We start from the raw sequence: 27,908 nt of genomic DNA, 5'->3' as shown, positions 1-27,908 counted from the left end.
AACCTTATTAGTGGAAAGCAGTGAACTCAATGTTCGTGCCCTGGTTTTGTTCCTCCAACCTGCAGGTGGTCAGGGTGGGGTAGTGTGAAAGGCCATGGACAGACACATGTGGGCTTGAGAGTGTGGCTCAGAATACTTGTCTTCATCGGTCCAGCTATTGGGTATAAATATTAGGAAGTCAAGTCACAACATTATAAACTTTACTTAGGCCACATTTGGACTAGTGCACATTGTTCTGATCATAAAACTATAGGGAGATTTTGGAGAGGGTGCAGAAGAGGTTTACCATGATGTTCCCTGCATAAGAACGAATTAGATGTAAAAAGAGATTTAGCAGACTTGAAATTGTTTTCTCTGGAGCATCAGAAGATGAGGTGAGACTTGATAAAAGTAAATAAAATTATGAGCAGCCTATGAAGGGCAGTCTATTGCAGGGGTGGCCAAACTTAATGTGAGAGCCACATAAGATAAACTTCAGATATATTACGTGTTTTTACTCTGACATCCACATTTTGTTACAAAACTTTTACATAAATATTAAGAAATACATGTATGTAATAATATTTATTCATGTTTCTAGTTTTTAAACTGCTCATTTGTATTAGCTTCAATAATCAAAAAGTACATATATACATATCAAATATTTTCAAAATCTTGACTCCAAGTCAATGAAAATCCAGCTGATATGTTGTCAAAGCTGTACGAATTAGCTCAGTCTAGTGTTGATTTGTAAGGATTGCATGATGGTTCGACTTCACAAACTTCATTAGAGTACAATGTGAGGGGGGCCAGGGCATCAGGAGCTCAGTGGGCAGGTGACCTGGATCACATTTACACTCCACTAACTTCACTGCCGGCAACACAGCCACAGTCAAGTGATCACAAGCCACGCCCACTAAAACTGCCATTGTGAGCACCTGCTTGTACAATTCCTGTCACAGCTGACAGATTTCTGCGAGTCACGATTACATGTCAGAGTCGCATGTGGCTCGCAAGAAGTGTTTTACCCACCCCTAGTCTATTGTCATCCAAGATGTAAATGGCAAATGTTGGAAAGCATAAAGTTAAAGGGGAGAAAGTTTGACAAGATTGGTGAAGCAATTTTTTTTGTAATGTGCATTCACAGAACGTCGGTGCCTGGAACTTGCTGCCAGATGAAGTCATTGAAACAAATACAATAGCAACATTTAAGAGGCATTTGACAGACACGAACAGGGAGGGATTAGTTGGACATAAATCATGTTAAGGTAAAAATTATTTTAAATCTGGTTTCAGAGTCAATGGTGAGCCAAAGGGATTGTTTCTATGCTGTACTTTTCTCCATTTCAATGATTTCTAACTCCCTGGCAATCATTGTTCAAACCTAGATCTGAGATACTTGAACAGAGCATAATTAATTGTTGAGGAATTATTTATTAAATAGCCAAATATTAGAATCTGTGAAAATATAAAATAAAGTACCAAGGTGATTACCAGCAAGAGCAGTTTTCAATAATGGGATTCTTATGGATGAAGTCTGGATGATAAATTTCAACTTTCCTCATGATTCAATGTATACCACTCCTCTCTCACCTGCATATTCCCAAGCCTTCTCAATATTTTTTTATTAACATTGAAATTTATGCAAGTTAAAATTCATAAAGATACATTACACTTAAATCATATCATTCCACATTTAATCAAACAGATAATATTGTATTGATATTTTATAATTTTTTAAAAAAAGGAAAATCTAAACCCACTACCAAGAAAGATGTTTGGCCAAAAAAAGAAAGACAGAATTCTTATCAGAGTGATAAATTACCTAATTAGTCAACATTTCTACCTTCATATTTATAAAATCGTAAGGGTCCACAGCGTTAAAAAATTTACATTCAAATTGGAAATTAAGATCTAATCTTCTCTAAGTTTAAACATGACAAGACTTCACATAGCCATTGAGAATGGTTAGGCAGGGTAACATCCCTCCAATCAGAGCAACACCACCCACCAAGCCATAAGAGAAATAAAAGCTAATATTTGTAGTTCAGATGTTGCTAACATCATGTCACTCTCTCCAGCGATACCAAATAAAGCAGTTAAGGGATTTGGTTTAAAATTAACTTTAAAAAGTGCAAAGAAAGTTTGAAATATTTCAATCCAATATTTCTTAAAATTCCAGCATGACCAGAACATATGAATTAATGAACCATCTCCATTTTTCAATGAGATACATCCACTTAAAAACAAGATAGTTTGACTTTGGACATGTTACTTTAAATTCTAGGAGTGGCGGGCACATAAAGAGGAGGTATTAGGCAATTTGAAAATTACATTCCAAGTTTCTTCAGAAATTAAAAGTTGTAGTCCTGTTCCCAGGCTTTTTTTTTAAATTTTATCTGAGGGAGCCACTCTTATTCCCAGCATATCATAAATGTTACATATTGAACCATTAAAGAAAGGTTATAAATTAAAAATTACATCAATTACATCAATTAAATTCTTCCTCTTAGGAAATGTATATAATTGAGATCTTAAAAATCTAATTTATAGATAATGAAAAAATTAATATTTGGTAGACCATATTTAACTGAAAGTTGTTCAAAGGAAGCAAAACTCCCCAAAAGAAATAAATCTTTAAAACATTTAATGCCCAATCTATACCATTCTTTAAAAATTACATCAAACATGGAAGGTTTAAAGAAATAATTTTAAAAAATAGGACTAGAGAGAGAAAATCTCATTAAACCAAATTATTCTAAATTGTATTTTTAACGAGCAGATTATTAATTAATTTATTTAGCGATAATAGGAAACGAGGATCCAAGAAGAGAAATGAGAGAAAATGTTGTAATATAATTAGATTCCAAAGATATCCATATATTGACTTCCCAATAATAAAACCTAAAATTTGATAAAGCTAAATCTCCATTCTTTTTAAGTTTTCAAATCCACCTTTCAATAAAGCATCAATGCAACACAACTATTTTCCACAGGGAGCACTGAAATGTGCACAAGGACCAAGGAACACAGCCTCAAGATCCCGGGGTGCAGATTGAGGATAAAGATGAGGAGGAACTCCTTTTCCCAGAGTAATGGATCTGTGGAGCTTTCTGTCGAAGGAAGCAGCAGAAGCTGCATCATTAAGTATACAAGATACAGTTTTATTGATTTTTTGCATATGAAGGGAAGTGTCATGGGGAACAGGTAGAGTTGACTCCATGGCCAGATCAGCTATGATCTTATTAAATTGCAGAGCAGGCTCGACAGGCCAGATGGCTGACTCCTGGTTCTATTTCTCAATTACTGACAAATCTAACTGCTCATTCAAACATTTTTCTGTGGTCTGGTGGTACCTGTTGCTTCACAAAATGAACATGGAACAGCAATACATTCAACTACTGAGCCTCTCCCAACAGCATCTGAAATTTCATCAATTGTTGACCTGAGACAAAATATTCACGAATATTGTTGCATTGTTAGGCCATTTATATTAATGATCACCCCTATTTAAAACTTTAAAGATCAGGTGCTTTTTATGAAGCAAGCAGCAGTAACTGCTTTTAAACATTTTAGCAGTTTAAAATGTTTACCCCTCAAAATTAGTCAAATAATTATCTTCATAGTGCATGGTTCATTGTGCCATCATCAGATTCCTTAATGAACCACAGACATTGCCTTACTTTTACTTTTTGTGGTAAGGTTGTTAATATGTTTTCTCTGTGATGATGGCGCATGTGACTTGCTAATGACAATAATTTCTGATTGTGACTGGAATATAAAAAATTGTTTCTCTACAAGCACGAGTATCCTTTGATCCAAATACAAACACATTTTCACCAAGGGGGGATAAAATCACTTGAACTTGCTTTTCATCCCATCAAAATCAAATAAAGCAAACCAAAATTTTAATGAGCCTGTTATTTTGCGAGTTCATTCACACTCTCAGATTCTGAAGGATGCCTACTTTTAAAATCTTGAAACAACTCATTTTTTCTCTCAATGTGCAGGCTTAAGCAATGAAGTGAAGGAATTCAGCAAATCATACAAATCAGTGGGGAAAAAAAAACAAGATCTGAAATTAAAATAGAAAATGCTTGAATTACTATAAAGACACCTCACCACAATGCTGTATTTCAGCATTTTCTATTTTTTTTCACTTCAGATTGCCATCATCTGTTGTTCTTCATCTTCACTGCAACAAAACACCACCAGAAAGTTAGATGATCCAAGTAGAATCGTCTCAATTTTGGGATTTTCTTTCAATTGATCAGCATAACCCATTCTCACAAAGTCAGGATGACACTCCCTCTCTGAGCTATTTTTAATAGACCACTTAATTGTACTTCCTGCCATTTGAACATGAAAATGATATATAGAGAATTCTGAAATCCAGTTTGTCAGGTTGGAAAATGCAGTACACAGCACAAAAAGTTAATGTTATGGAATTATGCATATTTCAGCACAAAATTGTAGAACACTATCAATTCTCAAATTACAACCACAACCATTCTTTCATCCTACCCATAGAAAGCTCAAATACTTTCCACTTGCAAATAACACTGCTGCTTTAGTGTCTATTTTCTGCAGTCAGTGGAAATGAAAAATTCACACATTCTGTTATTCAATGGAGTAAAATTCACAGATAAATGTTAAAAACTTGCCACGAGACAAATTATAACATGCCTGACAAAGAAGTTTGATCCTGTAAATATATTGCAGGAAAATTGTCACAAAGTAGCTCTTGCGAACAATGCAGTGAATCTTGGCAGTGGTATTTCATAATTGTTCCACAACCAACATCTTTCATAAGAAATAACCTCACCCTTCAGAGGTGGAAGTTACTATTTGAAAATAAACTATATATTCCAAATGTAAAAACATGCTTGAACAACTATCAAAAATTAACAAATTCATGCTCTTTATGTTTTGTCTTTATTCCTCACCTATACAGAGGCCAAGTGAATAACAGCTTTTACAAAGAGACACTGCATCACCCTTGCTCATGTTCAAAAGAAAACCCCAGTCATTCACAATTTAAACAATTAGTTGGAAGTCTGGGGCTTCAGTGCGTGCACATTCAAATATCCAGACTTACTGACAAATATGAAATGTGATACACGTATTTGTCAATTCCTTCTGGTGCTGAACATGTATAAGGAGGATGGGTGGCAGCAGGAACAATAAAATAAAATTCATTTTGGACTGTGCAGCAAGTGAGACTTATCACTGAATCTGAGACCACAAAAATTTTAATCCAAATCAAAAAACAAAACTGCTGGAGGATCTCAGCATGTTGAGCAGCATCTGTGGAAGGGGAAGGAACTCTTGACATTCTTGGTGGAGATGGCAGGTATGTGGACGAGAGGGAAAAAGTGTTACTGTTACATAAAGTGCTTTGCATTAGCTGAAAATTTTGCAAGATATATTACGTACTGTTAATTTATTAACATTTAAAAAGTATACATTTTTTAATTCATTGGTCAAGGAATCATCCAGCACAGAAAACAGACCCACAGGTTCAGCTTGTCTGTGCTTTTCTGCTTTTGTCACACTTTCCTTTATTATGCATGTAGCCTTCCAAGCCACTCCCATTCATATAATTATCCAAGTTTATAAAAGTAAGTTAATTTACCTTTCTCCACCACTTTGCATGGCAACACATTCTAAGTGAAGAACTGTCTCCTCATGTCCTTTCCAAATCCCAGCCACTAACCTTATCATTGTGTACTCTTGTCTTACATTCTCCGACTCAAGAAAACAGACTCATTATTCACCTCATCTATGCTCTTCATGTTTTATAGACTTCAACAAGTTCCCCTCTCAAACTCTTATGCTCCAAGGAAAACGGGTCAAACTTTTCTCGTCTTTCACGATAACTCAACTTCCCTAACCCTGGCAACAACTTTGTAAACCTCTTCGGTACACTTTCTGCTGGGCAATCAAAACTGCACACAAAATTCCAAGTTTGGGCTCAGCAAAGTCTTATTCAACTTCAACACGACTTCCCAGCACTTGTGTTCGGCATCCTAACCGATGAAGGCATACGTTCCAAATACTCTCTTCATTCCTCTGTCCACCATCTTTAATGAGTTATGTAACTGCACCTTGAGGTTCCTCTACTCCAGCCATTCTCAACAGGGATCCTAAGGCTCCACTAGGGGGTCACAGCATATTAAAGTAAAAGTCTTTTTTTCTTTTCATAATAACAAATATTTTAACATATTTTATATCATAGGTAGGAGAGAAATACACAAGAATCCAAAACTTCACTGATTCACAGAGATGGGGGCCCATAAACTTTGAGCAGAGTCCTTAGGGGTCATAGCTGAAAAAAGGTTGAAAATAGCTGCTCTAGTCCATAACTATATTTTGGACCCTGTTATTAAATACAGGTACATAATCTTTTATCCAAAATTCTGAAAACAGAAACCTCTGAAAACCAAACATTTTTTCTATGGATGTCATCTGCACACCAAAGCTCACGTTTGGCACCAAACACGACCGACGTGACCACCCTCGTCCAGCACTGTATTTCAGTGCTCCTACAAGTCAGAAGTGCTGGGAGTCTGAGGTCCCCGCTCCTGCCTGGGACCCTGAGTCAACTTCTTGATGCAGACGGCTGCCAGCACCCAACACCTCCCAACCGCCACCGCTGGTCCCTGACTGCAGTCCCTGCTCCTGCCCAGGAGCCCAAGGCAACTTCTTCAATGCAGATGGCCGCCGGTCCCCAACAACTCCTAACCACCCCTGCCAGTCCTCCGAAACACCAACAGCACCGCAGTAAACCCCCCACCCCATCCAGAGACCCTTCTAGTTGGAGTGTGTCTTTGTTTTGCGCTAATCTGAAGTCAGTGCTAGTGCTATTACTATTATCTGAAAAATTCCAAAGTTTTTTGCATAAATGATTACATACCTGTACTGCCCTGGTTTGGTTTACTCAATTGCAGCACCTCTCACTTCAAGTTGAACTGAATCTGCTATTCCCTCACCTAGTTTGTTATCGTATCCAGATCCCATTGTAAATTTGATAACCTTCTTGAGCCTCCATCGTGGCACACATTTTCATTTCATCAGCAATTACTTCAGCTTTATTCAACTTTTCTAAAATGTTGCAAATTAGGGATGCTTTTAAAGCTATTCATTATTTTTCTTTGCGTATCAAATTTTCAAATTGCCACATTCTCTGGATGTGGTTTAGCGTTCTCCTTGCATCCTTGGAAGACCCTTTTCCAAGAAGGCCACCTTGTTGTTGTCATATTTTCTCACTTTTCATCCACCTATTTAACTTATTCTCTCACATATACCCATCAATCATGTGCCAAACAACCAATAGTTGGGGCAACTTACAATTTACAAGTAATCTACTCACAAATCTTTGAAACTATGAAGAAACTGGGGGATCCTAGGGAAACCCACATGGTCACTGTAAGTATGTACAAACTCTTAAGTGCTTCATAACAATGAGACTGGACTTTCATGATCTTGAAGTGACATGAGGAGGGGGGAGGGGAGGAATGAGTCTGCAGGCACATAAATCAAGCAAGATATGCCCCCATCTAGAAATCTATCAATTCTGAATCTGATCCTGGTGTCATTACTGTCCCACAACAAATTGAAAGACTTAAAAACAAGATTTGCTGAAAACAAACACGAATAGAAGTCACAGCAATTATGGTGATTCAAGGCATCTAGTCCAATTCTTGCAACTCTAAAAGCAGCAAATTCAGTACATCTTTCTGACTAGACCATGGATCTTCAAGATTTGGTGCTTTACAAACCTAGAGAAAAATAGCTCACTTCTTTCGTAATGGTACTTAAATGACAATTATTTCAGACCTCACACATAATTACCAGAGGAAACAGTTATTATTTTATCCCCCACACTCTCCAAACGAGGTGAGGAACAAGATTGGGATCATATTTAAAAATTAAATGAACCATTTTTTAAACCAATTTCCCAAGCTGCATTTGCTCAATTGTGTATGGAATTGAATTAGGAACAATCAAGTCCAAGCTTCAAGTCAAGCTTCAGTTGGCTGGAAAGGAGATCTAAACAAAGGGACACAAGTTAAACATCCTGTACTTAACAGGAAATCCAAGGGAATGCAAATAGGCTCAATGGATAGATACCATTAAGATATTTTGCATTCAAATCCCACTTCAGTTAAGTTCATGTTGAGGAGAATCTAGGCTGGCACAGTAATGCAGCACTAGAGTGTTGTGGGAGCCACTTGTATACTGTATTAATTCAATGTTTGGTCCCAAAAAGTGCAGAGAATTGAAAACCTGCAAGTATTCTGAATTAATTAAACACAAGAGGAAGTACACACCTTTTTATGTTATTGGACAAATAATATTTTCTGAGAGCTATTTGCCAAACTAAAGTAATAGGTGCTGTCATTTTGATTTGGCTGTTGAACTACATCAGTTTCAACTAGCTCTTGGCAGGCTCAGCAATTCTATTTAGGTATTTCAGTGAAAGACAGCAGCAAAATTCAATTATTTTGCATATTTTTCTCCTCAAATCAAGTAAAGTTAATTTGCTATCTTTAACATATGTGAAGGCATTCTATAACCCTTTTAACAGTTTAATTAAATTTCACTACTTTTTCAAAATATTTTTCAATACCCTCATGATGCTACAGGTAAATAAATGCCTGTTGGAACAGATGATGTGTAATTCGTGAAAAATTTTAAGCCATGAACTTTAGTAGAAGCAATCAAAAGGCAAGCTATTATCTAAAAGAGATTACAATCAAGAACAGAGGGATTTAGCTGTTCCCATGCACAATTTATCATGCAGATCCAGTAGATATTTAACAAGGCCTATCAGACATTGGCCTTGATTTGAGGCAAGTTGAAGCTTAGAAATAAAGAAATCTTGTTATAATTGTACAAAGTGCTGGTAAGACTGCATCTGGAATAATTGCAGAGATTTGATTCTTTGTTTAAGAAAGGTTTTAGTCAGGGATGGGGGAGAAAAGAGAGAAAATGTCACTGTGCATATTTAAAGAGATACATCTATAAATATTTTGGTTGATATGGTTCATAGTGCGATAAATAAATTACAAAAAAGGTTTAGTCACATTGGAGGTAGTCCACAAAAAGTTCATTAAGAAAAATCCTGGCCAGCATGAACAGTGAAATAAGCTGGATCTGAATTCTTTTGGACTTTAGAAGAATAAGGGGTGTTCTTGTGAAACAAACAAAATCATCAGAGATATGACAGAGGAGATACTGAGGTGTTTTAACAAATGGAGACTCTAATAAGGGGACATAGTTTCAAGTGAACAATCATTTAAAACTGAACTATGATTTTGTGTATTTTTTTTAAAAAGGGACTGTGGGTAAATAGCAAAAGGATTGAAGAATTTTCAGTTGCTTAATGAGCCCAAAGGCCTGTCTGACCGGCTTTTATTTCCTCCAAATAATAGATTGACCTGTACAATTCACAGCATTCCTTACTTGTGCATAAGCTTGTTATATACCAAATGATGGTGCCAACTCCACTTCAATGTAAATTGCTCCATGAAATAATTTTCAAAAATCAAGGGAAACAAATAAGGAGCTGATAGACAAATGTTCTGTTAATTTAAGAACAATCCCATTTGTCCACTGCTCAGGTTGCACAGTCCAGAAAGATCAAACAGTATCAGACCACATCAAATCTTATCAAACTCTATGTTAATAATGAAAAGCAATGTTCAATGAACAAAATTTCACAGGAAAATTTAAAACAATTACTGAAACCACAAAAATGTTTCTCACATTTAACGTGGACAAAAAAATAAACTTGACAGAAAACAATGCACAAGTAGTAAATGACCATGTCACAAGTGAGGTTCCAAAAAAATTCTAAAAAAATGTCTGAATGATGAAGATCATGTAGCTCCAAACATATCTACATGCACCCTGCATCACACCTGTAGACAACAAATTTCCTTCTGAAAAACCAGCATTACTATTTTTGTCAGATGTCATGTTTCCATTCACAGTAAGTTCCCAGAAAGGTGAATTTGCTAAGATTGTTCTGATGGCATTGGACAAGGAATACATTTTCCTGTAACCATGGTAACATTCAAATCTTCAGCAGATTAAATTACAATTTGAAGTCTCATTTGAAGAGATGATACTGCTAACAATACAACAATCCTTCAAAGCTGCATAAAAAAATTGACACCAAAACAATGTGCTCTTTCAAGATTTACTAATGCTATCACTGAAAACTTCTACCTGGGATGTGAGAGTGCAGGTAATTCAAACCCCCAAAAAATCTAAATTCAACGACTTGTTGCAGCAGTTTATTTCTCAATAGATAGCAGCATTTTGATAGAAAAAACACAGAAAAAATTTAGGAACTCAGCAGGTCTAGCAGCTTCCAGAGGGCTCAGGCCTGAAACATCGGGAACATATCTTTACCTCCTACAGTTGCTGCTAGACCAGTATTTCTGTTTTTTTATTGCAAATCACAGTATCTGAAACTTTTGTGTTTCACACCTCTCAGCAACATTTTGATGAAGGCTTTGCTCTATTAAACTGCAACCTTAAGTCAGCAACTTTCACGTAATTTTAGAGGATCTTGGCAAAGCAAACATTCTTGAACTTCAGACATTTGTAAAATGTTCTGCATATGAATGTGTTGGACAGGGCTCTCACTTGGCCCTTTAATGCTAAGCCTCCTCCTGGAGGCCAGCTCTAAGTGCGGAGGGAAAAAATAAACTTACCTTTCATAGAGCAGCCGTAAAAGGCTGCTCCTCCGTCGCATTCATGTTGAGCAGCGCCTAATAGCGCCCTCTGAATCTGATGGAGGCAGGGTGACTGGTGCCATAGCACCAGCCGTCATAAATACACGGCCCAGCAATGGCTGTCTTCCCTACTCATAATCACCCACGCAGCTGGAACTGCTGTGTTTCCCAGAACAGTTCCAGTTGCATGGCAGATTATGGGTAGGGAAGACTGCCATTGCTCTGCTGCATTATGAACAGCTGACGAGCGGCCCCAAAGGCCAGAGCACACCAGTGAGGTGCCAGAGCAGTCGGAAGGGCTGTTACAGCCTGCACCAGCCACCCCCTGATGGCCACCCCCCCCATCCCCGACAGCCCTTGTGAGCCACCCCTGCCCTAATGATCCTCACCAGCTGCCCCTGCCCTGATGGCTCCACTGCCAGCCACCCGTCACTGAGGTGGGTTATGGAGGGAGAGGGGTGAGTGGGTGAGAGAGAGGGGGGAAGATGGGTCATTGGCTGACAGTGTCATCAGCTCGCTCCTAACCAGCCACTTGTGGTGGCTGTACACTCATGTGAGGCGGAGGAGCGCTGTGCTCCGTCGATTATCCTTCCCCGAGAGGGATTGCAGTTGGTGCCTTGGAGCCGGCACTGCGCATTCAGAGAGCTAAGTATCCCGACATAAGGGCAGAGACTCTCCACCTTTACAGTGAAAGAGCCTACTGAAAATCGATAAAACCCATTAACATTGAGTAGAACTCCTTCAGAGTTCAGGCATTTCTGGGGTCATTTCCACATTATTCACAACTTCCCAATCATGAACCAGTGTCTGGCAACTAAAAGCAAGACAGAAAGAACATTCTAGGCTAATGAATAGTTGGTGACATTCATGAAACAAATTATCCGAATGGTGAACTTCCACACCAAGAGAACACAAAACTATCTCACATTAATTTCCAAAATTCCTTCACTGATTACTGATCAGAATCCAAATTTTAAAACCAGCATATTTAACAGAAAGAAATATGAAGAATGCATTGAATGGTTCACCTACAGACCTGAAGCCTATCCATTGATAAAGGCTTGTCAGAAGTATGATGGAATAAACTTTGCAGACATAGATGTAGCTTCAGGATCAGTGAAGAAGCTATGGAGAATTCCAAAAACAGTTGTGCAGAATAATGCTTCTGCCTTGCTCTTCAATTTTCATCCTTTTTTCTATCAGTCTAACTAAAAAGAACATGGAACTATGATATTCATAGAACACAATCCTGACAAATATTCTCGTTTCATACTATTTCTGTCATTTGGTAGATCTTTGACCATTCCGGAGCCAATACAAATCTATTTGCAGCCACCTTCTTCTCAAGTTATTTTCCAATCAATCTTTGCATTAATGGCAATCCAGCACTGTACTTTCAATGCATTCATTCATTTACATAAAAAGTTGAGACCCAAACACTTAGCTGTCAGACATTTCAAGCAAAGAATTGCTAAAGGAACTCAGCAGTTCAATAAACATTTCCTTCTGGTCAGAACCCTTGGTCAAGCAAAGATAAAAACACCCTTATTCAAGTCTCAGACAAAGATACCCGAGAAAATTAAAAAAAGAAATCCTTTATGAAGACTTATAACAACTCTGTCTCATTTTGTTTTCACATTAGCCAGTCCATCTTCTGTCCTCAATTTTGCTTTTCAAAAAACAATGTTGACTTGGCTGAATAACCTTTAATTTTCTCCAAGTGTCCGAACCATGACTGTAATAATAGATTCCAATATTTTCCACAATTCACTCACTTTCTTTCCAACCATTAGAGATTTGTCTCTGGATCTCATGCCATCAACAAAAATAGCCTGGCTTGGACTCTTCTCTGGTTTGCTGAATTAGGGAAAATGCACATAGCTACTATCTATTATATCTCACAATAGATGTTAAAAATTTCAGACCAAATAAAGAATTAACTTAAGTTGCTTACTTTCCAATCCAACTCTCTCCATTTCATTCAAGCGCTTACCTTTTTTCTGGGTGCACAGCTTTTTTAGAGCCAGCATACATTTCTCTTCCTTCCTTGTAAAATCAAACAAATCCAGTTCTCATCAATAATAATTAAGATTTTCAGTATTTATTGAATACTATATAATCTTTTTTCAATCAATGAACCGAGGACTACTGTGACAGATACAAAGTGCCACTGCCATGGACCCTTTAAGGAGAGAAGTAAACTTTGAAATGAAGAAAAAAGCTTGCACTAGCACAACATGTTTGAGCCTGAGACAATATCCATTTTTCCAAAATTTCTTAAAACATGATCACAATCAAAAAACAGTTTGCCCACATAACATTTCTAATCATGATTTTCATCATATGGATAGTGAGACAGATTTTGGCCTGACCGTCAAGGATACTTCCCTGTTCTACCCTTTAATACTGCCATGGGATTTCATTTCAAGTAGTCATGCAAGAAAATAGACTGTGTCTCAGTTAACCTTACATCTGCAAAGTGAAAGCCTTTGCAGGGGATGCTATATACGCCAGGCTGCTGTTCATTGACTTCAGCTCACCGTTTAATACAAATCATACCCTAGAGGCTGGTGGAAAATCTGTCTTCACTGGGACCCAATGCCCCTCTCTCTCACTGGATTCTGGACTTCCTGACAGAAAGACCAGTGTGACAGAATTGGCAGCAGAACAATGAGCACCATCACGCTGAACGATGGCGCACATCAGGGATGTGTGCTCAGCTCACTCTTGTTCATGCTTCTGACCCACAAATGCAACACCAGATCCAACTCCAAAAGTCATCAAGTTTGCAGATGACACAACACAGGTTAGAATTATCAGCAACAACAATGAAGCACATGACAGAGAAGAGGTGGAAAATCTCGTGAAATGGTGCAAGGATAACAGCCCAAGTCTCAACGTGGACAAGACAAAGGAGATCATTGTAGACTTCAGGAGAACCAAGGTAGTAGGGAGAGTGACCTATCCTGGACACAAAACTTCTCAGTTGTCAGGAAAGGTGCAACAACAACTGCATTTCCTGAAAAAATAGAGGACGGCAAGGCTACCAGCCACCATCCTGTCTACTTTCTACAGGAGCTCCATCGAGAGTGCCCTGGCCTGCTGCATCAGTGTGGTACGGTTGCAGTAGTGCATCAGATCAGAAGTTACTCCACAGGACCATTATAGCAGCAAAGCATCGCTGAGGTCTCTCTTGCCACCACTTCCCCCCCCCCACCGCCACACCATCCCGCCATCAATGGGATTTACCAGGATTGTAATCTAAAGAGAGCTTGCAAAATCATTGAAGATCACCTACCGCCCCACACACAGAATATTTCAGCTACACCTGTCGGAAAAGAGATAAAGCTGTATCAGAGCCAGAACCACTAGGCTGAGAAACAGACCTCCATGATTCAACTACTTATTTAACAATAATATGTGGCGGCTCACCATAAGGCAGACGAACCAGCCCTGCTTGTAAGCCACGCAGCGGGGCAGCTGGCCAAACTGGCGCCATCGGGGGTTTTCCTTCCTTCCAGCACAGGGCTCAGAAACCCGCACTGGGGGACCACGTGACGCCTAGGTGACGTCAGTGCCCTCCAGCGCGGTTCTCAGCCAGGTCCGGGCTGGGAGTATAAGTGCAGCCCAGCAGCCTGCAATAAGCTAGTCTGCTCACTGAGCTCAACCCGTCTGGATGTGTGTGTTATTGCAGGAGGAGTGTAGCCGTCACTACAATTGGTGAACCCGACTGGTTCAAATGTCTTTGAACCCATCATGAGCGAGCCTGGGATCAGCGCTATAGCCATAAAACTGCCTGAATTCTGGGTTCAGGAGCCAGATACCTAGTTCTTCCACGCGGAGGCCCAGTTTCACCTCTGCCAGATTTCATCCGACATGACCAAATTCTACCATGTAGTCACTGCCCTGGACCAGGCCACCGCCAGACGCATCTTGCACCTTGTTCAGCACCCACCCGCCGAGGACAAGTACGAGACCATCAAGCGAGTGCTTACCGGGTCCCTCGGACTATCCAGACACCAGCGTGCCACTCGGGTGCTGCACCTCGACGCCCTGGGGGACAGGTCCCCGATGGAACTGATGGACGAGATGCTCGTGCTCATAGGTGAGCACAGCAACTGCCCATTTTTTGAGAAGTACGAGACATCAGGCGAGTGCTTACCGGGTCCCTCGGACTATCCATACACCAGTGTGCCGCTCGGGTGCTGCACCTCGTCGCCCTGGGGGACAGGTCCCCGATGGAACTGATGGACGAGATGCTCGTGCTCATGGGTGAGCACACCAACTGCCCACTTTTCAAGCGCATCTTCCACAAACATATGCCCGGGGACATCCGCCCGCTGCTGGTTCAGGAGAGCTTCACTGACCCGAGGAAAGTCGCCCAGAAGGACCAAGAGCTATGGCTCGCATGATTCCCGGAGAGCTCAGTGGTCCACCAGGTCACGAGGCACGGGCACGACCACGCCAAGCCTGCCCTAAGCGCTGCGGTAGAGCACCCAGCCCCTGCAGGGGCCCCCAAGAGAATAACCAAAGCCCCAGCATCCGTTCATGCCTCTGCTTCTACCACCAGCACTGGGAAGCCACTGCTCGGAAGTGTCGTCAGCCTTACTCATTCCGGGAAACGAACAGACTGGTCGCTGTTAAATGGTTGTGGCGGCTGGCCAAGGACACAGCCTCCTCTACCTGCGGGACTCAGTCAGCGGCCGGCGGTTCCTCATTGACACTGGAGCTCAGATCAGCGTCATACCGGCCACGGCCATCGAATCCAGGAACCAACCTCGTGAACCTCCCCTCCATGCAGCCAACGCAACGGCAATCCGGACGTATGGGGACAAGACAGTCCACTTCCAGATCGGCCAACAGAATTTCGCATGGAGGTTCACCGTCTCACCCCTCCCTAGTGCCATCCTGGATGCAGACTTCCTCCTCGCACAAATGCTTCTGTTGGTCATTCGAGGTAGGTGCCTGGTGAACGCCTGTACCTTCCGGCCGTTCGCCTTGACGCCTCCCACTCGGAGCAACCGCAGATGACCATGATCAGTATGCCCAGAGACGAGTTCCAGCAGATCTTGGACGAGTTCCAAACACTCCTCAAGCCACAGTTCTCCACTGCCTTGCCGCGCCACGGCTGTTCCACCACATCCCCACCCAAGGACCAAGGCACGACGGCTCCCGCCTGACAAGCTCCAGGTAGCGAAGGAGGAGCTTTCGCACCTGTTGGAGCTGGGGATCATTCGGCGGTCCGACAGCCCGTGGGCCTTGCCCCTCCACCTGGTCCCAAAAGCCTCCGGCAGCTGGCGGTCCTGCGAAGACTATTGATAGCTCAACGAGGCAACCATTCCTGACCGTTACCTCATCCCTCACATCCAGGACTTTACAGCCAACCTGCACGGTGCGAGGGTCTTCTCCAAGGTTGACCTGGTGCACAGATATCAACAGAACCCAGTGCACCCTGAGGACATACCCAAGAAGGCCATCATCACCCCCTTTGGCTTGCTCGAATTCCTGCGCAAGCCGTTCGGGCTCAAGAACGCCGCTCAGACCTTCCAGCGCCTCATGGACTCCGTGGGAAGGGACTTGGATTTCATCTTTATTTATTTGGATGACATCCTTGTCACCAGCAAGGACTGGGCGCAACACAATGCCCACCTACGTGCAAGATCAGGAGTCCATGCAGTTCCTGGGCCATACCATCACGGCTGAAGGAGCCACGCCCGCCGCTGCGAAGGTCACCGCTATCAGGGAGTTCCCACATCCGGACAGCCTCAAGGGGCTGCAAGAGTTCGCGGGTAAGGTCAACTTTTACAACCGCTTCATCCCGGGAGCTGCATGCATCATGCAGCCGCTGTTCACCCTCATCGCAGCCAAGCACAAGACACTCACTTGGAACCCAGAAGCCTGCACCGCATTCGAGGCCACCAAGGACGCCCTAGCGAAGGCCGCCATGCTCACTCACCACCACACCTTGATCCCACTGAGCCTGGCTGTTATCCAGCCCAAGAAGTGAGGCTGCCTGGCAAAAAAGGACATTGGTGCTGGTTCTGGGGGGGGGGGGGCAGTGGGGAGAGAGGCTGTGTAGCGGCTCACCACAAGCCAGGCGAACTGGCCCCACTTGTAAGCCACGCGGCGAGGCAGCCGGCCAAACTGGTGCCGTCAGGGGTTTCCCTTCCTTCCAGCATGGGCACAGAAACCCACGCTGGGGGACCATGTGACGCCCAGGTGACATCAGCGCCCTCCAACGTGGTTCTCACCCAGGTACGGGCTGGGAGTATAAGTGGATTCCAGCAGACTGCCATAAGTTAGTCTGCTCACTGAGCTCAACCCGTCTGGTTGTGTGTGTTATTGCAAGAGCAGTGCAGCCACCGCTACATTGATTTATTTTTATATTTGTATAGAACATCAAAGGCTTTGTTATAATTTTCTTTCACTGGTCCCTTGGGATCAAGGAGAATTTACTTCCACTCCAGTTGTGTAGGATTGAGTGAAGCAATATTGGACTTGCAAAATCTAATCCTTGGGAACAGAAAATGGGTGATGCGTTTACACTGGTTTCCATATTCTGTAGTTTCTTACTGCCATTCCAAATGCTCATTTTCCACTAAAAGCAACCACAGAGTCACCCAAAACATCAATGCTTCACCTTTCCAAGCATGCTGCCTGACCTTTTGAGTGTTTTATATTTTCTGTTTTTATTTCTGATTACCAAAATTTGCTTCCCCCCCCCACCATTGACAGCTGTACACAATAGGGTGAGACCATCTGGGAGGATTGTGTGCAGTTCAGTTCTGGTGTTTGAGATGAAAAATGTGCAGAGAAGATTCATGGAATGCTGCCTGGATTAGATAACAAGCTATAAAGAGAGAATGATTAGACGGAGTCAGTTTTTCCCAGAATGAAAGAGGCAGAGGGATTAAAAAAATCATGAGGAACAGTGTTTTTCACCGAGTAGAGGTGAGTAAAAATAGAGGGTATAGGTTTATGGTGAGGGGGGCAAAGATTTAAAAGGAATCTGTGGAGCAACTTTTTCCATTCAAATGAATATATGTAATGAGCTGACGGGGAGGTTGGTGCATTTACAATATTAAAAAGGCATTGAAATAGGTACATGGATTGTGTGGCGGCTTGCCCACGCAACAGGTGAATAGGCTTACAGAGTCGCAGGCAAGTCCGCAGCAGCTATGACTGTGAGAGCTCCGGGAGCAGGGCAAGCCCACAGCATTGATGGCAGGATGGTCCCAGGAATCACGAGCATCATAGGGTTCAAAGGGATTTAAACACGTGCGAGAGTTTTATAAAAGTCAGATGGTTCAACTCACTTTCGACTCTGGTTCTTACACTCGCTGTGTGCCTAATGCAGCTACATTGCAAAGGTTTAGAGGGAATATAGGCCATAGCCAAGTAAACAGGACTAACGGGTGGTCAACTTAGTTGGAATGGACAAATTGGCTGAGGGGCTTGCTTCCATGCTGTATAACTCTATGACCATTGTAGACATGCTAAATATTATCAATCCCAAAGCAAACAAACACATAATGGTTACAATTTTCAACAGGCAGCTATGTTTGAGTACGTTCCAGTCCCTTCCAATAAATAAGAAAAGATTTAAAAGAGATCAGAAAAGGTACAGTGTTTGATGTTGTTTCCTGCAGATTTCTCCGGGGTTGTCATAATGAAAATTATATCCATTGTACTGTTGGGTACCCAGAATCCACAGTGTGGTAAATCTCACAATGAGTCACAAAATTATGCATTTAAATCTCTCTCAGAACAAAATCAATTCTGGCCTGCATATCTGCCTAATTACCAGAGCTTGGTTACAGTAAACCACAGATCTTACCGACTCTTTCACATATCCAAAAGCAAGAATGAAGCAGAACTGGGACTTCTCTCAAACTGACAACAAAAGTAACATGATGGTGCTGCCACAGCAGCTGTAACAGCAATGTTGCCATTGGTGCAGTCACAGGAAAGTGGGGAGTGGAGACACAGTACTCCTTCCCAGGATTCTACTGCTCAGTTATTATGCCAACAACCCCATTCAGGTTTTAAATGGCCTGTAGTATGGGACTGGCAGTGCTTTTGTTTTCACATCAACAAACCCATGGTGGTCTGTGCCCAAGATACTTGGCAATACCCAATGTTGGAAGACCATAATGATGATGATTTTTTAAAAATTCTGAATCTGCATTCTTTATCCATTGTTTGTTTTTGTTTTACTATGTGGCCATTGTTGACCTCTCATGAATCAGCAGACTGACACAGGGCAGAATGGGAAAAAACCACCTGCAGGACCCTGCACGGAAGGAGATCATAGCAGCAAACCAGCAAGAGGCTTAGAGGCTGAATGATTCGCATCAAGTTGCGGGCTGCTGGAGACTCACCTGTGGTACCAAGTAGTTGGACTGGGATTCAACATGGCGAGCAATGATTAACAAGAGTCTTGGGTGTGAACAGTTTCCAAATCGTATTGCGTGTTTGGAGCTAAGAGCTCAGATTCATCACGAGAATAGACTTGAGGATGTGCAACCATAGAAGTTATGGGAATTCAGGAGGTGAATCCACAGACATTCAGTGTCTCCAAAAGGGATTCCCTTTTGTTTCTCATTTTCCTCATTGGTAGTGGCCAGAGTTGTGGCACCATCCCTTCACAAATAAAGATGAACACAGTGCCTTGTAGCTTTTCAGCTTTAGGCACCGTGTGCCAGGGCAAGGACTTGGAGGCAAGTGCTTATTTATTAAGTGTGTATTTATGTACATGTTATTAAAGAAACCTCTCCAAATCCAGTGTCAATGAGCCATCTAAACTGTTTATTCAGTTTATCACTTTTTCTAATACTTCAGTGCTTTGAAATTGGCTATTGCATCTCTCTTCTCATCAAAATAATTAACCATGAATACAAGAGAACAAAGGAAATGGATGCATAGGAACATCGCTGCATCCATCTTTCCAATTGGCATAATGTTGTACTTCAGAAATGTCAATAACGAGGTCTCAGTTCCTGAACTCCCAACCCAACAATACTTTTACAAAGACTACACCAGTTTAAGGTGGTAACTTCTCCACCCCCTCTCAGCAATAATTAGGGTTTAACAGCTGATATTGCCAACAATGCCCACATAGTAAAACAAAAACTCGATAAAAACAAGCAGATTCAGAATTTTAATGCAGATTTTTTTTTAAATCATCATCCTCCAACATGACATGCAAAGTTCAAAAGAATGATCTGTTGACATTTCAGATAATCACCTCCACAAGTGAAAAAATTCAACACCTTTTCATCTCTGCCAATAATCTCCTGAAGATGGATGGCTGTGGCTCGGGATGATGTGCTCAGGATAATGTCCATGGGGGTCAATGGGTATCTGGGGAGGGGGGGAAACGGACGTAAGGGGGGGAGGAGCTTGCTGTGCCCTTTTTAGGCAATTCATCCACCTTTGGTCGCCACCTAACACTCAGCTCCAAGTAGCTGCAGCACACGTAGTGGCCACACCTGGTAAACTGTCTCAGCAGATGTGCTAAACCAGGGGAGGATAGCCGATGGGTCTTTGATCTTCACTGAGGTAGGGGATCTGTCTATGCCAGCGTGTGAAGTCTGGCCCTGAGCGGAAGAGACAGATTTATGGTCCAACAGTCAAGAAGCCAGGCCCAGCAGGCATTGTGAAGCGCTATAGCATGACAAGACACTAAGATGTCCTGGTTATCCACTGCAGCAAGAGAGGTCTCTAGCCATAATGGTTGTCTGTGCCACTGGATCAAGTCACTTCTGCTGAGAGAATGGGATTACCCCTGTGCAACAGCTGTTCCACTTAAAATTCCATCATGAACAGGTTTCTATTGTGCAATTCATCTCAGAAAAAAACCCAACTTGTCAAGTCCTGCGATGATGGGGGAGTGGCAAAGCAAAAGTTAAGTGTCTTCTTCAAACCGAAGGACTACCAATAATGTGCACGCAATTTTCTTCTCAAATTCTCCTCAACGTCTGCTCAACACATTGTGTTTCCTGTTCCACTTGTCAACCTCTAAAACAATGCCACGAAAAATAAATTTTGTTGTTCAAGAAATCACATGATACATCTAAACAGTTAAAATATTTATTTAATTGTAATTCAGAATAATAGTCTTACTCCTATAAATGTCAATAAATTTCAAATTAATCAAGGAGAAATTAAAATTTAAAATGAAATGAGAGAACATAGAACAGTATATCACAGAAATATCCCCTTCAAATCATGATGTATGTGCAGACCATAATGTCAATTTTAATTAATCCCATCTGCCTAACTGCACGTGGCTTTTAATCCTTTCATTCTCTGACAAATTAAATGCAATTCTCCTGTACCAGAATCTTAATTTTAGGGATGTAAGGGATGAGTTAAGTACATTAGGAATAGCCCACATAATTTTAACAAGTTAAATTCCCAACCCAAAACCCAACATCCTTCTCATTATTTGCTCAATACCATGGAACCCTGGATGTCGAGGGATATTGGGAGTTGGACAAATAAAAAAAAAGGAAGCAATGAAACAAAGTAAATATTTTCAGGAGTACAGAGTATAGATGAGTGCTTAAGAAAGAAATTAGGAAGAGAAAAATGGGCCAACAAAATATCAATGCGAAATAATATACTTTGTGGCGACGCACGTTTATAGCGGCGAACCAGCCTTGCTTGACACACGCAGTCAACAGGGCAGCCGCAGCAAAGATAGCATTACGGGATCTTCACTTCTGGTCCAGACCAAAGGGCATGTACTTGCTTGTATCTTCGTGACGCAAGTGCCAGAACGTTGGGGGCGGGACAAGAGTCGGGCTTAAAGGCTATAGTGCAGAATTCAAATTAAAGCAGTTGTGATACTCAAGCTCCCAGACTGTTGTCTCAGTCTTTTCACTGCACTCACTCACAACCCGCTATATTGGTGACCCTGACGAGTCTCCACGTCCTGAAGACTCAACACAATGGAACTTGCAGCCATAGGCGCCATCATATTGAAGCTGCCAACATTCTGGATGAACAAGGTCCCCACTTGGTTTGCCCAAGCAGAGGCCCAGTTCCAGATCAAACAGATAATCTCTGAATTGACAAGATACTTCTACGTCTTCAGCTCGCTTGACCAGGAAGCTGCCTCATGGGTTGATGATCTCATCCAGGAGCCACCAGAGGAAGATAAATACGTGGCTCTTAAAAATCTCTTTATTAGCACATATGGCCTCTCACGACGCGATAGGGATGCCAGGCTCCTTCACTTGGATGACCTAAGCGATAGGACCTCTTCTGCCCTCATGGACGAGATTCTCACACTGGTGGAAGGGCACAAGCCCTGCCTTATGTTCGAGCAGGCATTCCTCGAACAAATGCCTGAAAACATCAGACTCCTTTTGGCCGATGCAGATTTCGGTGACCAGCGCAAAGTTATGGCAAAAGCAGACGTTCTCTGCCATTCCAAGCATGAAGCCATAAACTCAGTCAACCGCATTACGTGGCCACCGCCAAGGACAACGCCCAAATCCAGTCCACTATGTGAGCAGGCCCCGCCCCGCCAGACAGCAGAAAGATGCAATCCAAAATGGTGCTTCTACCATCAGCATTGGGGTGCATCAGCACGCACGTGCCACCAGCCTTGCTCATTCCTGGGAAACGACGGGCCAGCCGCTGTTAGTGGCTGCGGCGGCTATCCAATCGAACAGCCTTATCCATGTCTGGGACAGAATCTCAGGTCACAGGTTCCTCATTGACACGAGGGCAGAGTTAAGTGTCATACCCACTACAGCACTTGAGACATGCACAAAACCCCACAGCCTGTCACTGCGCACTGCCAACAAACAATGCCGCCATAAAAACCTCCTGTAAGTTTCAGCAACACTACCTTCAGTAGGTCCTTCACACTGGCTTCAGTGGATAAACCTCATTTGGGCTCAGGTTTCCTGTGGGCACACTCCCTACTCATGGACCTACAGAGCAGACGTCTAGTCCATGCTGAGACATTCCAGACTGTGCCCCTCGGCACATCCAACGAGCTGTCAACCCAGCTCGCTTTCGTGAAGAATCCACGTGGCCAATACAGCCACCTCCTTGCTGATTTTCCCTCCATTCTGCGCCCCCAGTTCACTGCCGCCATGAACACCACATCGCAACTACTGGCCCACCATTGCATTTGCAGGCTCACTGCCTGGCCCCAGACAAACTCAACCTCACCAAGTAAGAGTTTAGACACATGGAGGAGCTCGGCATTGTTTGCTGTTCCGATAGCCCGTGAGGCTCACCCCTCCGCTTGGTGCCAAGTCCAACAGCAGCTGGACACCCTGTGGGGACTACAGATGCCTCAACAATGCCCAACCACAACCCAATTCCTCATATCGAGGATTTTGCAGCAAACCTCCATGGCGCAAAATTGTTCTCGAAAGTCAACCTGATCCAGGGATACCACCAGATCCCCGTGAACCTGGATGATATCCAGAAGACTGTTATCATCACTCCATTCGGCCTGTTCGAATTCCTTTGCATGCCATTTGACTTGAAAAATGTTGTCCAGTGCCTTATGGTTGCAGTTGGCAGAGACTTACCATTCCTTTTCATCTACCTCAACGACATCCTGGTAGCCAGCAGCACACTAGGAGCACATGACACACCTGCGCCAACTGTTCAACTGCCTCGCACAGTTCTGCTTCGCCATTAACCCAGAAAATTGCCAGTTCAGACTCACAGGAATAGACTTTTTGGGCCACAAAATTACCAAAGATTGCATCACCCCCCCACCCCCACCCCACCCCCCCAACAAAGTAGAAGCCATAAGACAGTTCACCAGGCCGACAACACTAAAGGGCCCGCATGAGTTCTGAGCATAGTAAATTTTTTACAACAGGTTCATCCCTCCAGCAGCAGAGATTATGCACCCTCTTTTCACTCTGATGTCAGACTCAAAGGAGCTCGCATGGACGGACAAGGTTCACAATGCTTTTGACGAGATCAAAGAGGCCCTAGCCCATACAATGATGCTAGTCCACCCACAAATGGATGTACCTACGGCCCTCACAGTCAATGCATCAAACACAGCAGCAGGCGCTGTCCTGGAACTGCACGTTCGAGCCTTTTTCAGTCGCCACCTGCAACTGCCTGAACTGACAGGGAGCTAGCTACTGGTCTTCTACCTGGCCATCCGTAATTTTTCCGCTACTTCCTGGAAGGGCATTCGTTGACTGTATACACAGATCACAACCCGTTCACTTTTGCTTTCTCAAAGTCCTCTGACCTGTTGTCTGCAGAGGCACATCCAATGTCTCTGAATTCATCACCACTATTCGACATCTATCAGGAAAACAAAACATTGTTGCCAACACACTCTCCAGGCCAGCAATCAATGCAACGGTACAGGGTATCGACTACAACGATCTGGCTTGTGCACAACAAGATGACCCTGAGATGCTCGGTTTCAGAACTGCGATCATGGGATTGCAGCTCCAATACCTCCCACTTGATGCCAATGGCACTATGCTTCTTTGCGACATCTCCACAGGCCAACCCCAACCGTTGGTCCCTGTCCAATGGAGAAGAACAGTTTTTGACATAATCCACGGTTTGTCACATCCCTCCATCCGCACAACAGTGCGGCTGGCGTCCTCAAAATTTGTTTGGCACGGTCTGCGTAAACAGATCACGGAGTGGGCACAAACCTGCACAGATTGCCAGTCAATGGAGGTTCAGTGGCACACCCACATGTTCCAGCACGTCCACCTCAACATAGTCGGGCCCCTTGCCAGTCTCCTGAAGGTCATGCTACCTGCTCACAGTGGTGGACAAGTTTACTCGTTGGCCAGAGGCCATACCCATTTCGGATGCTTCCACTGAAACTTGCGCCAGGGCTTTCCTCACTGCCTGGGTCTCCCGGCAGACATGACGACCAACCGGGGGTGCAGTTTACCTCCATCCTGTGGACAAAACTCTCTAAGCTCTTGGGTACCCAGCTACATTGCACCACAGCTTACCACCCTCAAGCCATCAGCGCTTCCATTGCCACCTCAAATCTGCGGTGATGGCATGTCTCGAGAACCCCAACTGGGTGGATGAACTACCCTGGGTTCTCCTAGGAATATGCACGGCACCCAAGAACTACCTCGGAGCCTCCTCTGCCGAACTAGTCTATGGCGAGACCATAATATTCCTCCCTCCAGCAACCAATCAGGACACCGACACCGCAGTCATCCTCGAGAGGTTACAGGACAAAGTCGGCTCCCTTGCACCACTGCTGCCATCGTGACATTATCAGCTGCCCTGCAACTACCCCCCCCCCCCACCATCGAATCATCCTCCAGTGAGCATGTATTGTTGCCAAGGGGCGCGCAAAGGACTCCACTTCAGTTACCTTATGAAGGACCATGCAAAGAAACACATCCGGGTTCACTCTTGATATTGGGGCAAGAATGAGTTATTTACACTGGACCATATGAAACCAACCCATCTGGACTTGTCCCAACCAGTACAGGTCCCCCCCACCGGTACATAAGCATCAGCCACTGAAATAGCACACCTTACCCTCGACGCATTGTGAGACCATCAGTGCTGGTTCTGGGGGAGGGGGTTGTGTGGCGAACACGTTTGCAGTGGCAAACCCGCCTCTCTTGCCATGTGCGATAAACAGGGCAGGAGCAGGAAAGATGGCAAGAAGAGCGCATGCACGTTTGCATCATCGTGACGCAAGTGCCAAAACGTTAGGAGAGGGACCAGAGACGGGCTTAAAAGCTGCAGCGTGAAATTCAAATTAAAGCAGTTGTGATACTTGAGCTCCCAGCCTGCTGTCTCAGTCTTTTCGCTGCAACCCGCTACAACTTGATATTTTCCATAATCTTCAAGAGTATAATAATGGAAAGGGCCCAATCGAAGTCAAAGGAGTAAGACGTGTGTTGAATCAGTGGACGTGGGTGACGCGGTCCTCAAATAATGTTTTACTGAGGTCAAAGACATGGTAGATGGAGATCTTAGTAGGGATGATGAAATTACAAAGTACAATAAGATTTTTAAAAAAGTATTAGATGTCAAAAGCATAAAGTTTGATAAACCCACAGAGTCTGATGAGTCAGATCCTCGCTAGTCACATGGCAGATGAGTGCAAAAGAACAAAGGTGTTACTTTTCTCCACTCAAGTACAGCATAGATAAGGCAGTTTTTCTGACATCAGTGGTAGAAAAATTACTGGAAATAACTTGAGGGACAGGATTAATTTACACTTAGAAAGTGAGAGTTTAAACATCAATCGTCAGCATAGGTTGGTGAAAAAAAATGGTTCAGCACAGACTAGAAAGGCCGAAGGGTCCTGTTTCGGTGTTGTAATGTTCTATGATGGAGGATTATTTTCAAATGAGAACCTAACAGTAGGCTTTTTCAGGTGGCCAGAATATCCCGATGTGAAGCCGCCTAGGCGGCTGTCGGGAGGCCACCTGAAAGAGCAGGAGACGCCTCCCACGTCCCCCGCCAGCCGCCCCGCACTGGCCACCTCTTCCGCCCCAGCCACCTCTGCCCCGAAGTCCCGTGCCTGCCATCCCAGCCCTGACGTCCCCCGCCGCCCGCCCCTGCCATGACGGCCCGCGCCGGCTGCCCCGTCATCCCGAAGGGACAGGAGCCAGAGTGCGCTCTGAGGTACCTCTCCTGCAGCTGTCCCTTTCAGGTGGACAGCACAGCGCTTTCAGGGCTGGCACCTGAATGACCATTCCACAGGTCTCCATCCGCTTCTGCAGGCGCATGCTTGGTGGAGAATGCACCTGAAAGTGGCTAGTGATTGCAGTTGGGTTTTGTGCTGTTTTAAATATTCATAAAAAACTGAGGTCTGAGTATAAAAGCTATAATTAACAAGTCTTCAGATCAAGTTCAAGATTGTTGCAGTGAGAAAGTTTATTTTACAAGCAATCTAGCTAATCAATCCATTCAAAGTACTGGAAGCAAAGTATAGAGTACTGAGAGATCTGTTCATTCAGAGCAATGGCAACATTATTTTACTAGTATGAGGTTCAATCAAGAGTCAGGTAAAAGTAGGAAAGAAACTGTTCTTGAATATGATTAAATAATTAATCTTAAATAATATCTGAATATGTTAGCTGCTTTTCCAAGGCAGCAGAAAGTATAGACTGGAGGAGAGTGGGTTTCTGCGATGGTCTCATCTGTTTCCCCAACTCTGTAGTTTCTTGCAGTCTTCAGTTTATTGATCACAAAATACCAAGTACAGAGAGAAGGGTTCTTCTACGAACAGAATAGCAGTTTGTCTCTAACATTCATACAGCCGTGTCATGAGTACAATTTTACAGAGTGTGGTATTACAATGAGAAGAGATATCAATTAGCATGATGGGCAGCATGACAGCCATGTCATGGGGTTCATTTGGGAACCTGATGGCTGCAGGAAAGAAAATTTAAGCCTGTTCCTTAGTACTTTCTCACTCTTCAACATTCAGAGATAACATGAAAATTAGTGCTGTTAATGGTCAAGAGGGTTAGTTTTGGTTTTAGAATGGCACTGAGTAGCCATTAAGTTGGTAGGTTGAATTGAATTTTGAAGTGATGTATTTTGGTGGGGTTAGGTAAAAGTAGAAAGAACATTTTCATGAGTATTGAGAAACAATGGTAACATTGGTGCACAAGTCCAAATCTGATTTACGGAAAAGGCACAGAAAAGATAGGGTGGTGAAAGAAGTACGCAGAATGCTTGCCTTTGTTAGTGGACACACAAAGTACAACTCCGATTATTTAAAATCTGATTCTCCAAAATACTCATTTACCCAAAAGATTTTAAATTTCAGATAAATTGAAGATATCCAAAACAAATCAGAAAGCCTCATTCATCTGAAAATTTTTCGGAGCCGAACTGACTGTGGACGTCAGTCTGCCGGCGTCAGCGGGGACCTCGAGCTCCCCGGCGTCAGTGATCAGCGGTGGTCAACATTTACTTGATGAGAATTAAACATTATTGTAATGCTTAAAAAGCCGTCCCTTGTTGTTTGTTGTTGCTTAAGCACCTGTTACAAGTGATCTGTTGCTCCTTATAAAATGACCAATTCTCCAAAAAAAATGTTTATCTGACATAGGCCCAGGTCCCAACCATTTTGGATAATTGGAATTGTAAATTATAGAACAGGGATGTTTTGTTCCGACTTTGTAATATCTTGGTTAAGTCAATGTTCAATTTGTTGCACTATTGATA

The 27,908-nt window shown here is 43.1% G+C and overlaps 1 protein-coding gene and 1 long non-coding RNA gene across 5 annotated transcripts in view; one reads left to right on the top strand and one right to left on the bottom strand.

Moving 5' to 3' along the window:
- LOC138755667 (KAT8 regulatory NSL complex subunit 1-like) overlaps window positions 1-27,908 on the bottom strand; it is a 221,979-nt gene that overhangs the window by 182,142 nt on the left and 11,929 nt on the right. The window lies entirely within an intron of this gene.
- LOC138755669 (uncharacterized) lies at window positions 967-27,654 on the top strand. Of its 3 annotated transcripts, none has more exons than XR_011352457.1 (4): window positions 967-1,247; window positions 2,976-3,126; window positions 4,934-5,332; window positions 27,508-27,654. It is a non-coding gene; the product is annotated as an uncharacterized lncRNA (long non-coding RNA). The 3 variants fall into 3 exon arrangements; XR_011352458.1 differs by lacking the exon at window positions 27,508-27,654 and adding an exon at window positions 18,980-19,442; XR_011352459.1 differs by lacking the exon at window positions 2,976-3,126.

This window comes from Narcine bancroftii, chromosome 2 (assembly GCF_036971445.1).
Source record: "Narcine bancroftii isolate sNarBan1 chromosome 2, sNarBan1.hap1, whole genome shotgun sequence".
Classification (NCBI taxonomy): Eukaryota; Metazoa; Chordata; class Chondrichthyes; order Torpediniformes; family Narcinidae; genus Narcine; species Narcine bancroftii.
The sequence above is the reverse complement of the archived record's forward strand: the minus strand, read 5'-3'. Positions and strand labels throughout refer to the sequence as shown.